This window comes from Pan paniscus, chromosome 2 (genome assembly GCF_029289425.2).
Source record: "Pan paniscus chromosome 2, NHGRI_mPanPan1-v2.0_pri, whole genome shotgun sequence".
In the NCBI taxonomy this organism is placed as follows: Eukaryota; Metazoa; Chordata; class Mammalia; order Primates; family Hominidae; genus Pan; species Pan paniscus.
Genome location: NC_085926.1, coordinates 176,342,103 through 176,354,587, shown reverse-complemented (window position 1 = coordinate 176,354,587; position 12,485 = coordinate 176,342,103).

The following is a 12,485-nucleotide window of genomic DNA, read 5'->3' as shown; positions in this document are numbered from 1 at the left end:
CTTCTGCACAGCAAAACAAACTATCATCAGAGTGAACAGGCAACCTAGAGAATGAGAGAAAATTTTTGCAATCTATCCATCTGACCAAGGTCTAATATCCAGAATCTACAAGGAAATTAAACAAATTTACAAGAGAAGAAAAAAAAACATCAAAAATTGGGCAAGGGATATGAACAGACATTTCTCAAAGGAAGACATATATGTGGCCAAACAAACACATGCAAAAAAGCTTATCATCACTGATCATTAGAGAAATGTAAATAAATACCACAATGAGATACCATCTCATGTCAGTTAGACTGGCAAGCATTAAAAAGTCAGGAAACAACAGATGCTGGTGAGGATGTCGAGAAATAGGAGCAGTTTTACACTTTTGGGAGTGTAAATTAGTTCAACCATTGTGGAAGAGTGTGGCTATTCCTCAAGGATCTAGAACCAGAAATACCATTTGACCCAGAAATCCTATTATTGAGTATATACCCAAAAGATTATAAGTCATTCTACTATAAAGATAGATGCACATGTATATTTATTGCAGCACTATTTAAAATAGCAAAGATGGAACAAACCCAAATGCCCATCAGTAATAGGCTGGATAAAGAAAATGTGGCACATGTACACCATGGGATACTATGCAGTCATAAAAAAGAATGAGTTCATGTCCTTTGCAGGGACATGGATGAAGCTGGAAACCATCATTCTCAGCAAAGTAACACAGGAACAGAAGACCAAACACCGCATGTTCTCACTGATAAGTGGGAGTTGAACAATGAGAACACATGGACACAGGGAGGGGGACATTACACACCAGGGCCTGTCAGGGAGTCGGGGGAAAGGGGAGGGAGAGCATTAGGACAAATACCTAATGCATGTGGGGTTTAAAATCTGCATGATGGGTTGATAGGTGCAGCAAACCACCATGGCATATGTACACTTATGTAACAAACCTGCATGTTCTGCACATGTATCCCAGGACTTAAGGTAAAAAATTAATAATAATAATATAATAAAAGAAATCTAGGTGGGGGGATCGTGAGGTCAAGAGATCGAGACCATCCTGGTCAACATGGTGAAACCCTGTTTCTACTAAAAATACAAAAAGTAGGCGATGGTGGCACGTGCCTGTAGTTCCAGCTGCTCAGGAGGCTGAGGCAGAAGAATTGCTTGAACCCGGGAGGCGGAGGTTGCAGTGAGCCAAGGTCACGCCACTGCACTCTAGCCTGGCGACAGAGCGAGACTCCGTCTCAAAAAAAAAAAAGGTTGATTTGCAAATTTTTAAGTTACAGTTTTTAACTATGGTACTATATGCATAACATAAAATTTACCATCTTGTTTCTAAGTTTACAGTTCCATGACATTAAGTACATTCATATTGATGTGCCACAATCACCACTATTTGTCTCCATTTCATCATTCAAACTGAAATTATGTGCCCATTAAACAATTATTCCTCATTCCCCCTCCCCCAACCCCTGACAATCACCATTCTAGTTTTTGTTTCTAAGAATTTGACTGTTCTAGGTACTTCATATGAATTGCTTTGCATATTTAACTCTCCATTCTCGAAGGGATCTGGAAACTTATATTTTTGTTGCAGTTATTTTATAAATTCAGTCTAATGTTATTCGATTAACTTTAATCTCAGTGGAGGCTCCAACACTTAAAGTTACATGTTTATTTAATCAAAAACTAATCTTTCAATATAAAGTGACATTTGAACTGAAAAGATTTACAAAGTTGTTAAAAATTATCCATGAGCAAACACCTCATCAATAATAATTATTCCCAGGATGGAATATGTACATACATGAACACATTAGGTGGGGGTGTAAAAGAAAGAAGTTAATGCTGCATTAATCATCCAAATGAAGTAATACTATTACTTTTATGTCATCCAATATCTTGTATTTGAATATATTAAAACCAGACCATAAAGTATAAATTATTAAACAGAATTACATTGCCATTTTACACTTAAATCTCTTTCTTTACATTTTACTGTAAACAAACACATTTTAAATGTTTGTTTATTTAGCATGCATCAATATTTCCAGAGACCTTTTAAAACTGCTTTCAAAATTAAACCAGTAATAATTACTAAATGATGCTTTAAATGGCCAATAAATTCCACCTTGGAAACTCATCTCCCTGCACTTCAAGTAATACTGGGTTGACATACATTATCTAAATTTTCAGCAACCCTGTGAAGAGAGATTACTTCCACTTTACAGAGGAGACAGGAAGATCCAGACATGTTGAGTGACTTGCCCAAGTCATGCATGTCCAGTTTGGGACTCAAACTCAAGTCTTCTAGCTCAAAGTCCTGGACCTGCTACTCTCAAGGCCCCTGCACTGCACAATTCCAGGGACATCACATTCTCTACACACCTGCCCCCTTTCTCTTTTCCATGTCGTCATTTCTTTATGGCACCACTTCCTTCCGGTTATAGTATAGTGGCTTACCAATGTGTCTACTATATTCTACCAGACTTTCATCTCTCTGGAGTCTGAAGTATTCTCAGTTATCTCAGTGTTTTCCATCACTCACAAAGTGCTTTTGGAATTGAGGCAGGGATGTTGCAGTTGCAGAGTGTGTCATGTGAGGCTATCTTCCTGGTGCCAAAATGTTAGAGCAAAAAATGTGAAAATTTTAGTCAATTATCTGGATGCTTTTCTCATAAACTTCTATTTGGCAGTAGACACATGGATGCATCTTTCATCTTTGAACAGTAAGATTAATGATGCGTGGTAGCATCTTTACTGTTATCAAAGTTGTCTTCATTGCTATGTAGACTAGGATGTCTTCATGATGTCCAATTAATTGTTTAAGAATGCCTATTGAACAATTTCAGGGAGATGACTTGAAGTTGACTTGGGATAAATTCCATTTTCTCCTTAGTAATGGAGTTGATCCCCCTTCATGGACCCATCCTGATATAATTGCTGATTTCTGTAATTTAGCAATAAAAGATAGTCTATGAAACAGGTTATCAATAGTGTGCCCAAATGGCAAAGTCATTATGAATTTAAGTTATAAATTAAATCCTGGACATTTCAAGGTACTTAGGTCTAAAAATTGTTTTATATTTAGGACTCTCTTGAATATATATATTGATATATATATCTCATATATATATATGAAACTCTGAGAGTCTACATACTCTTAGAAGCCAAGAGCAAACTAAACCTACTCAAGAGTTCCTCCTCATATATATATATATATATATATATATATATTCAAGAGAGTCCTAAATATAAATATATAAATATATATTTATTTATATATCTCAGATATATGTATCTCATATATATGAGACATATATATCATATGTAATATGATAAAACTGAATAGTATATATACATATCATATATAACTGAATACTATATATATAGTATATATATACTATATATATACTAACTGAATATTATATATATAGTATTCAGTTATATTATACAACTGAAATTTCAGATTCATCTTTCCTGCAGAATGCAAAGCAATGTGAGGGCATCAGCATAATGTGTTGCATAGATGGCCCATCTGCCAAGTATTTCTCTTTTTGGCACCTCAAGAACAGAAAATTCACTGGAGATTAATTGAAAATCTGTGTGTCTTGTGTCTGCTATATATTATTTGAGCCTATATGTTCATTTAATTAAAATTTCATAAAGCCTAAGATTATTCTCTCTCCCTAGACTATGAAAAACATACTATCTGCTGAATTCAATGTCACTACAATTGTATCTCCTCTGCCAATAATAATGCTTTATATTCTTTGGGTTTTAGACAAGCATTACTGTGAACTTTCTCCCCAGATATTTTTACAGTACCATATAACACAATTAACAAGATAAATTTTACAGCAGACTTAAAAGAATGTAGGAACTGCTAGACACAAGGGAAAGTGATGTTTCTGGATGAGATCAGATGGAAGACCAGGAGTCAATGCAATGTCTGTGACTCCAATATCTGCAGATCTCAGTACCAGCTCCAACTGGTATTGACCTGGTAAAGGTACAACCTCCTAAAATCCTAAATGGCCTTTGGAGAAGAGAAAGTTGTTAGCAACTCTCTAATCTGCAGAAATGGAATTCTAATTGCTTGAAACTAATTGGGACTGAGGAACTGAGCATTTCTCTGGAGTTCTTTGGTTGAAACTGGATAGCTAAGAAGCTACATTTGTTTGGGTTCTTTGTATATAACCCTACAAGATGGATGCCTCAGATGAGCATTGCCCATTAAACTGTCCTGGTTATGGTGTGCTGAACATGATGGCTGCAGGTGAGGAGGAGCTCTTGAGTAGGTTCAGTTCACTCTTGGCTTCTAAGAATATGTAGACTCTCAGAGTTTCATCATACATCTTATTCCTGGTTTCATTCACTTTTCTTCTCTTCTCCTCTTCCTACCTTTGTCAAACTTTCATTCTATATGGTCCCTTGAGGTACAGAGTAACATATAGGAAGGAAATATGCTTAGCATGACAAAGGTCAGGTTGAGTATAGATGGGTAAAAGGGAACTATTTTGTTTTTGTTTTGTATTCCACCCTGAGTCATGCAAATGTCTAAGAGAGCCTTCTGAACACAGGCTTCTGAACACATTTCCTTCAGGCAGAAAACTCTCCCAGATAATAGAGGCAGAGCATGGGAGTCTGAAAGGAATAAGCCATATGAAGAAATGTACACTTGACAATCTTGGGTCTATCTCAAGAAGGAGAACATATATCAATGCTTACTAAGTGTTAGGTGCTACACTAAGCCCCTCATGGGCATTATATCATGCATCTCTCACAGCAACGTTCTCAAAGGAAGTGTTATTTTTATCCTCATTATACAGATGAGGAAACATAATTAGAAAGGTTAAGCTATGCAGCCATGTTGCTCTGAACTTGCTGCCTAAGTTCTTAACCTCTCTGCTATACTGGCTGGTTGTAGGTCCCTTTGACTTTGTTTTTAGTGACCTGGCACTCATCCCCAGGTTCTCCCATTTAGTGGTTTCCCAACACTACTGAAATTCTGGCACAGTGTTTTATTTACCATGCTATCTCTACTGCTCAGATCTAGCTTCATGGCAACCAGCTCCTTCAGGGCTGCAGTGGATATCTGGGGGCTTGCAGACCAAGCAGCTATTCCCCTTCACTTTCCAATGCAAGTGAAGGGAATCACTTCTTCTCCAACGAGTATAGGCTAGTGGGATGATTAATAAAGCAACTCTTTTTTTCCTTTAGCTGAAACGTGGGAAAAAGACCCAACTAGGCACACAAGCCCTCTCTCCTTGGAATTAGCACACAAAGCAGAAAACATAACACCCAAAAATGATGGAGTCCCAATGACAGCGATTTATCCCTACCATGTAGATTTCAGGAGATCTTTGGGTTTTGCCTGTTTCAAAGACTGGTTCTTCAGTTTTCCACTCTGTACTGTGAGTTACCCCATATCATACCTTTATACTTTTTTTAAGGTAGTTGACTCAATATTCACTGTTTAAAGGAAAAGAACCTCAAGTGAAACAGGTTCAGCAGTAAAAGCCCTGGAAAATTCAGTCATACTATATGAGTAGTTTTAAAATTTCAACAAGGTAAGCCAAGCCATTCATGTGTGTCTTCTTCTCCTGCAGGGTTCATATTGAGGCTGAGCAAGGTAAGCTAGGAAAAAAGCTTTTTCACTAATCAGTTCTCTCTGGGGAATGGGCAAACTGAAGGTAAAACACACAGGAAAGGCATTCAAGATGCCAAGATAGAAGATACGAGAAAAATCACAACTGAGAGAAAATGAAGTTCTAGAGAAAGAATCAAAGGTGAGAAATCCATATTTAGGTGCATATGTCTTCCATTAAACAGTTTCTCTGGTACAGTCATCACTGATATGTATGCCCTGTTCAGTGACATTACTAATGCTGTGCTGTGTGACACTTATAATCTTCTGCAAGTTGACTGGCCTAAGCCATCAGAAATGACACATCAAAAATGGACCCATCAGCTTGAGTAATTGAAACAGAAGCAGTTCTTTGAAATTTCATTTTTAAATGAGCTTTGAGAATGTTAATAAACTTGATTACCAACATTTAAATAAAATTTCTTCTTAAAATATTGCTCTTTTCTGTCTCTATTGAAAGCCTGGTACTCAGCAAACCAAACATTCAGAGTCAGTGATAAAGTCCCAGACAGACTGGTTGCTTCTTTGTTCAGTCTCATGGAATTCACATGCCTTAGATCACACTCTTCCAAGAAATTATCTTAATTTCATATTTTGAAATTTTGATATTTAACACATTCATCTAGCTCTTTTCTTCTCCCAGCCACTCCCCTTTTGGAGAAGAGAATTACCAGGATAGGCATGAAGCTGTTCTCCCTGAACAATTTTTCCTTCTTTTAAGTCCATTGTGCAACACCTGTAACAGTTACACTCCTTTCAGTGTCCTCCCTGACTTTTTGCTACAATGCAGTTAACTGTTGTCTGTGCTCTGTTTGAGCTGCAAAGTCAACGTGGGTATAATGGTTATGCCTGCATTTTGTCTCCTCAAGCCTAGCTCAACTGAGATCGTTGCAGGTATAGCTTTGTATAACTCTGGGACCATTCTAGGGTAAGGCAGACAGTACATGGAAGTAGAAGGAAGCTGGGTTTAATTTTGGCTGCATGGCCACTGATGGGAGCTCTGGACATGTGCAAGCATATCGTGCCATGGTGTTTTCTTGACCCAGCCATGTGAGTGCATCCTGACTAGCTGCTCCTCTGCCTCAGTACTGTATATATTTTTAAGTTGGATATCTAAGTTCCTGCTGTAACCACAAAGCTGTCCTCACAGCCTCAGCCCACTTGGCTGAGACTTGGCCTTCTGTCTTGTCTCTCTTTTCAGAGATGACTTTTTTAAATCCCTAGTCACCAGATTTGGAGCAGGACTGGTTCTGCTCTGAATAGCTCAGTCTACGCACAGTCTTTGCACCCTCTGCTGCCTGATTTTAAGGCTCATGCATTGTCTGCACCTCTGCGGTTGTGCCCTGCCAACTGAATTGGACTTTTTAATGCTGATAGCAGAACCCTCAGATTGACCAAAACTGGATGCCGACCCTCAGAGGGCAGCTCCACGTTCCAATGCAATATATTAGCTCCAGACTCATCAATATGCAGTCTCTCCCCACATTTTCCCACAGCACAAACATTTTAAACAATTTTAACATACCTGTATTAGTCCGTTTGCATATTGCTGATAAAGACATTCCCAAGACTGGGAAGAAAAGAGGTTTAATTGAACTTACAGTTCCACATGGTTGGGGAGGCCTCAGAATCATGGTTGGAGGCAAAAGACACTGCTTACATGGCAGTGGCAAGAGAAAATGTGAGAGAAACAAAAACAGAAGCCCCTTATGAACCCATCAGATCTCGTGAGACTTATTCACTATCACAAGAATAGCACAGGAAAGACTGGCCCCCATGATTCAGTTACCTCCCCCTGGGTCCCTCCCACAACATGTGGGAATTCTGGGGATACAATTCAAGTTGAGATTTGGGTGGGGACACAGCCAAACCATATCATTCCACCTCTGGCCCCTCCAAATCTCATGTCGTCACATTTCAAAACCAAGCAGGCCTTCCCAACAGTCCCCCAAGTCGTAACTCATTTCAACATTAATCCCAAAAGTCCATAGTCCAAAGTCTCATCTGAGAAAAGGCAAGTCCCTTTCACCTATGAGCCTGTAAAATCAAAAACAAGCTCGTTATTTCCTAGACATAATGGGGGTGCAGGTATTGGGTAAATACAGCTGTTTCAAATGGGAGAAATTGGCCGAAACAAAGGAGTTACAGGGCCCATGCAAGTCCAAAATCCAGTGGGGCAGTCAAATTTAAAAGCTTCAAAATGATATCTTTTGACTCCAGGTCTCACATCCAGGTCACACTGACGCATGAGGTGGGTTCCCATGGTTTTGGGCAGCTCCGCCCCTGTGGCTTTGCAAGGTACAGCCTCCCTCCTGGCTGCTTTCACAGGCTGGCATTGAGTGTCTGTGGCTTTTCCAGGTACATGGTGTAAGCTGTCAGTGGATCTACCATTCTGGGGTCTGAAGGATGGTGGCCCTCTTCTCACAGCTCCACAAGGCAGTGCCCCAGTAGGTGTTCTGTGTGGGGGCTCTGACCCCACATTTCCCTTCTGCATTGCCCTAGCAGATGTTCTCCATGAGGGCCCCACTCCTGCAGCAAAGTTTTACCTGGGCATCCAGGCATTTCCATACATCTTCTGAAATCTAGGTGGAGGTTCCCAAACCTCAATTCTTGACTTCTGTGCACTCTCAGGCTCAACACCACATGGAAGCTGCCAAGGTTTGGGGCTTCCACCCTCTAAAGCCACAGCCTGAGCTGTACATTGGCCCCTTTCAGCCATGGTTAGAGCTGTTGGGACACAGGGCACCAAGTCCCTAGGCTGCACACAGCATGGGGACCCAGGGCCCAGTCCATGAAACCACTTTTTCCTCCTGTGACTCTGGGTCTGTGATGGGAGGGGCTACTGTGAAGGTCTCTGACATGACCTGGAGACAATCCCCATGGTCTTGGAGATTAACATCAGGCTCCTTGCTACTTATGCAAATTTCTGCAGCTGGCTTGAATTTCTCCCCGGAAAATGGGTTTTCCTTTTCTATCGCATAGTCAGGCTGCAAATTTTCCAAACATGTATCCTTTGCTTCCCTTATAAAACTGAATGTCTTTAACAGCACCCAAGTCACCTCTTGAACGCTTTGCTGCTTAGAAACTTTTTTCCACCAGATACCCTAAATAATCTCTTTCAAGTTCAAAGTTCCACAAATCTCTAGGGCAGGGGCAAAATGCTGCCAGTCTCTTTGCTAAACATAACAAGAGTCACCTTTGTTCCAGTTCCCAACAAGTTCCTCATCTGTGACCACCTCAGCATGGACCTTATTGTTCCTATCACTATCAGCATTTTTGTCAAAGCCATTCAACAAGTCTCTAGGAAGTTCCAAACTTTCCCACATTTTCCTGTCTTCTTCTGAGACCTCCAAACTGTTCCAACCACTGCCTGTTACCCAAAGTCACTTCCATATTTTTGGGTATTTTTTCAGCAATGCCCCACTCTACTGGTACCAATTTACTGTATTAGTCCTTTTTCATGCTACTGATAGAGACATACCAGAGACTGGTAAGAAAAAGAGGTTTAGTTGGATTTACAGTTCCACATGGTTGGGGAGGCCTCAGAATCAAGGTTAGCAGGTGAAAGGCACTTCTTATATGTCAGTGGCAAGAGAAAATGAGAGAGAAACAAAAGCAAGAACCCCTTATAAACCCATCAGATCTCGTGAGACTTATTCACTAACACAAGGATAGCATGGGAAAGACCGGCCCCTATGATTCAATTACATCCTCCTGGGTCCGTCCCACAACACGTGGAAATTTTGGGAGATACATTTCAAGTTGAGATTTGGGTGGGGACACAGTCAAACCATATCAATACCTTATAGCCAAGCCCCACCCTGAGTTATGTTGGGTTCTTGTGCATCAGATCATGCATCAGAGAGAATCATGCATTTCATGAGTGTTCCAGAAAAGTTGTTCAGAGTATCTGTACAGAAAATTCCAGATTACAATGATCAAAAGCACCCTAAAAACAGAAAAGCACAAATCTTGTAAAATAAGTGTTATAAATTACATTTTACAGGTGAGAAAAATGAGGCTCTCTGGAGTTACACAGCTGTTACTCAAATATATTTATGTGTTGTGGATTTGAACACAGGGTCTCTGATTCCAAATCTCCAAATTCTTCTGCACTATGTTGCCTCTTCGTGAAGTGGCATTGGTATAGGAGTTAAGAAGCAATCACTTAGGCAGATAGTAAGAGTATGGGAGTCCTCGGTAAGGCTTTTCTTTTTAATGAAAAGCAGCCCCAGATAATTTTCTAACAAAGAACAGCCTGTAAAGTCGACCTGCAGATGTATACAAGCAAGCCAGGGGCTTGCACGAATGAATGCCACCAGCAACTAGGGACTAGACATCCTCAAGATGGCGGCTCCATCTTCCCTTCTCTGTCAGCCACTTGCACAGTAAGGAGCGGACAAGATGGTGCAGGTCAAACAGAGAGTTCATTTGCATAATAAGATTAGGGTGGGTTGACCAACCTTCCTCACACACTATGTAAATGTCACACCTGATCAAACCAATCTGTGGACTCTATGTAAATCAGACACCATCATCTCAAGCTGGACTATAAAATCCGGCACATCTACTGCCAGCCAGTCTTTGCACTCGGGCGACCCCTCTATAGATAGAGAGCTGTTTTTCTTTCTCTTTTCTTCTGCCTATTAAACCTCTGCTCCTAAATTCCTTGTGTGCGTCTGTGTCCTAAATTTTCCTGGTGCCAGACTACCAACCCCTGGTATATACCCCAGACAGCATAGCCACTTCAGCATCTTAGGCTGCAGCATTCTGTGAGTTACTTCCATCTTTCAGACATGCCCCATGATCCAGAATTATCCTGCTACAAGTCTCAACATCTTCATTCAAAGAACCATCACTTTATAAATTAAGGAACAAACATTAGTGCTCCTGCAGTTAAACCCTCTCATTTTATTGATGAAAACACCACCACCACCACCAACAAGCTGAACCTCTAAGAGGTGCAGTGATTTCTCTATGAAAATGAGCTAATTCATAGCAGGATCAGGACTGAAGCCTATTTCCTGATTTCTAGTTCAGAGCTTTTTCTATTGATCCCAACATTTTTCTGTCCAATTATAAGGATCACTTAGGAAAATTTGTCACATGTTAATGTGATATATAAACCAAAAGAGAACTGCTGATGATTTCTGTTTGACAGACACTCACAGGAATATCTGCAGTTGAGACAAGTCTTAGGAAAGACTGACAGGAGCCACTGGACTCAGAACTTTATCTTTTTCCTATCCTTCATTCCACTAAAGCAATAGTAAAAAAAAAATTGAAAGCATAAACCCATGAGGACAAATAAAACAAAAGAGGAAACAATAGTGGACATGAGATTTTAATAAGTTTAGAAGATGGAAAGCAGACAGCTGGAAGAATTGCAAAAACGGAGTACTTTCGGAATTGGATATCCATGACAAGCACAGTCATTCATCGAAAAGCATCATAATGATTCAGGAATAGAGGCACTAGTGACCATAGAGCACTAGAGTAAGGGATGAGACATTTGATTAAAAGGCTCTAGGGGTAGTTAGACCCCCCGCTCCCCACCTCTACACTATGAAACCAGGTGAATGCCATCTTCCCAGCAGGGGATGATGGGCTTACTTATACTCTGGGGATATTTGACCAGAGATCTTTTTAACTTAGAGAACAGGCGGGCATAATGACCCAGTCTGAAAACAGAGGAATTAGTTAAAAGTCTGAATGTTGAAAAGTGAAATCCCAAGCTCACTTCCCTTGACAGCCTTCCAGAATATCTGTGAAAAGCTTCCACCTCACCAATTCTCTCAGGCAGAGGCAGATTGTTTTCTGCAAAAACTGGGGACTTTCAGGGAAAAGACTTATAGATAATAATATGTTGTGGTCCCTCAAGGAAGAATCAGTTTTCCATCAGACCTCTCAATGAAGTCCGCTGTTTGGCAAGTCCCATCTCTGCACCCAGTTTTAAATCTGTATTTAAATGCTTCACTTTTAAATAAGACCAGTCAAGTGGGAACAGGTCTTACTGGAAATATGCAACATGGAAGACAGAAGAAAACAAATAGGAAAAAAAAAAAACCTGACCTGCAAAAGATATACGGAAGACTAAGTACAGATATCTCTATGAAAAGCTTCTACAAACAAATATGAAAAGATAAAGCATTGTGTTTTGGAGCTCAGCCTCGTGGAGGAGCCAAGAACATGATATGGATTGGCAATTTGTAGAACACACATGTGAAAATGGCCAGCAAATGAAAGAATGTTCAATTTTAGTAGTGATTGGGAAATGTTATTGAAGACACTAAAAATGCTTCTTAAAGCTGAGATGGGAGGATTGTTTGAGTCCAGGAGTTCAAGATTGCAGTGAACACTTGCACACCTGCCACTGCACTCCATCCAGAGCAACAGAATGAGACCCCATCTCTTACATCAAAAACAAAATAAACTTCTTAACTGATGCATTTAAAAAAGATTTAGACTGGCAAAAATTTAATAGGATTGGTCATCTCCAATACTGACAGGGGTATGAGGAATTGCGATCCCAAATACACAAGGATATAAATACAAGGGTGCTCATGGATAACTAACTTGCTGTAATGGGGAACAGTTGGAAAAAAACTTAATATTCATTGATAGGGGAAATAAGGTAGGTTAATTTTGTATAACATTATATAGCTGTTAAAAGAATAAAAAAAGATATGTATGATTCATGGAGGAATGTCCACAATACATTACTGAATTAAAAAGTTATGTCAAAGAACTGTATTTATCGCATTATGACATTTTTTCAAAAGCAAAAACACTATTAAACAGTTTATATTTAAACACACACACACACACACACACA